Here is a 2,500-nt window from a genome sequence, read left to right as displayed (position 1 = left end):
CGAGAACCGCTGGGGGCGACCGAGCAGCAGACGGCGTCGCGACGCCGAGTGCCGGGCGGCGGCGCATCCTCAACGCACACAGTCCGCAATCGGACCAGCACACTGCAGATGTCCACCGCGCTTCGCACCGGGCTCGGCAGAACCCACTTTGGCCGCCTGGCGCCGCGCGCAGGGTGCGCCGGCGCATAGCTGGGACGCCAGCCGGGCCCGTCGGCCGGCGCTCCTGCCACTGGGCGCCCCCCACCAGCCGGCTGTAGTGCGTGCGCTCACGCAGCGCGCGGCCAGCACGCCGGGCGGCCCCCCCTCACCGGCCGGGGACTGTCCCGCCAAGCCACAGCCTCGTATCGCTTCATACCCACATGGCCAACTCAGGTTCGGGGGCATGGCGGGTACCGCCGAAACAACCGGTTCATAGATGTACCGATCGTCGCTATCACCGATGCACCTGCAGCGCGAACAACCGCTCAACAACTGATTTCCAGTTCATTTGCGGATCTTTGGCAGCAAACGTATACGTCAATCTACATTTGCGAAATCTACGATTCTGGCATGCCTGCATGTTATGTGTCACGACACGCTACATCAGCCCACATACACACTGCGGCATGTACACGAGAGAACACGTGGAAGATGGTCCGCGCACGTGTGCAATGTCCCTTGCGCGGTCGACTGTCAACCGGCCTCTGTAGCATGTCGCAGATGTGGAACGCGGTCCACCGTGCTATCATGTTGTGTGGGGCAATACGATTAAATAGGAAAACCCTCGTCGCTACATCAACAGACGGCTCACGCTGATTCCCGGCAGAGGGAGGAGGGGGGGGGGGGGGCCAACATGCAATACTTTCGTCCGTACCTACCTACCACATGTCTGTACGGCGTACAACAGTGCAATCTCGCTGTAATGGGGAGACGAGACAAGTAGCATCGTGCACAACATATGGCCCTTATGATTCGCCATTGTAGGGCGCAGCCGGTGTACGGTCAAGCATGTGCCACATTATGTCACTCAGTACGTAACGACGGATGATCAGTGTGGGTTACGCGTACATCAGCGGACAGTCCACACAGGCCGTACCACAACGTACACTGACTGCATCGACAACCGAATGCAACTGAACAGCTGCAAGGCTCATTTCACAAACAAACGCCTGACCGACCAGCTTGGAAGGGCAGGAGGGGAGGGCGATATTCGTTCTGTAGCGGTACACCCTTCCAGTGGTTAGCGGGACTGTGTAGAAAGTACGCAACACTCGAAAGACCTTTATGTGAGGGTACGCACCATGGCATCAAGAAATACACATGACACCAGAGGATCCAAGCAGTGAACTATGTTCAGAGGGTTGCTGTTAGGCAAAGCTACATTCCTGTGACGTTACATGTGACAGTTAAGGTGCAGTGTAAGTTAGGTTAAGGTGCAGCGTAAGTTAGGTTAAGGTGCAGCGTAAGTTAGGTTAAGGTGCAGCGTAAGTTAGGTTAAGGTGCAGCGTAACTTAGGTTAAGGTGCAGCGTAACTTAGGTTAAGGTGCAGCGTAACTTAGGTTAAGGTGCAGCGTAACTTAGGTTAAGGTGCAGCGTAAGTTAGGTTAAGGTGCAGCGTAACTTAGGTTAAGGTGCAGCGTAAGTTAGGTTAAGGTGCAGCGTAAGTTAGGTTAAGGTGCAGCGTAACTTGGGTTAAGGTGCAGCGTAACTTGGGTTAAGGTGCAGCGTAACTTGGGTTAAGGTGCAGCGTAACTTGGGTTAAGGTGCAGCGTAACTTGGGTTAAGGTGCAGCGTAACTTGGGTTAAGGTGCAGCGTAACTTGGGTTAAGGTGCAGCGTAACTTGGGTTAAGGTGCAGCGTAACTTGGGTTAAGGTGCAGCGTAACTTGGGTTAAGGTGCAGCGTAACTTGGGTTAAGGTGCAGCGTAACTTGGGTTAAGGTGCAGCGTAACTTGGGTTAAGGTGCAGCGTAACTTGGGTTAAGGTGCAGCGTAACTTGGGTTAAGGTGCAGCGTAACTTGGGTTAAGGTGCAGCGTAACTTGGGTTAAGGTGCAGCGTAACTTGGGTTAAGGTGCAGCGTAACTTGGGTTAAGGTGCAGCGTAACTTGGGTTAAGGTGCAGCGTAACTTGGGTTAAGGTGCAGCGTAACTTGGGTTAAGGTGCAGCGTAACTTGGGTTAAGGTGCAGCGTAACTTGGGTTAAGGTGCAGCGTAACTTGGGTTAAGGTGCAGCGTAACTTGGGTTAAGGTGCAGCGTAACTTGGGTTAAGGTGCAGCGTAACTTGGGTTAAGGTGCAGCGTAACTTGGGTTAAGGTGCAGCGTAACTTGGGTTAAGGTGCAGCGTAACTTGGGTTAAGGTGCAGCGTAACTTAGGTTAAGGTGCAGCGTAACTTAGGTTAAGGGGCCAACGTGGGTTAGGTTAAGGGGCCAACGTGGGTTAGGTTAAGGGCCAACGTGGGTTAGGTTAAGGGCCAACGTGGGTTAGGTTAAGGGCCAACGTGGGTTAGGTTAAGGGCCAACG

The sequence above is a fragment of the Schistocerca gregaria genome, unplaced genomic scaffold (assembly GCF_023897955.1).
Source record: "Schistocerca gregaria isolate iqSchGreg1 unplaced genomic scaffold, iqSchGreg1.2 ptg001588l, whole genome shotgun sequence".
In the NCBI taxonomy this organism is placed as follows: Eukaryota; Metazoa; Arthropoda; class Insecta; order Orthoptera; family Acrididae; genus Schistocerca; species Schistocerca gregaria.
Note: the sequence above shows the minus strand (reverse complement) of the source record.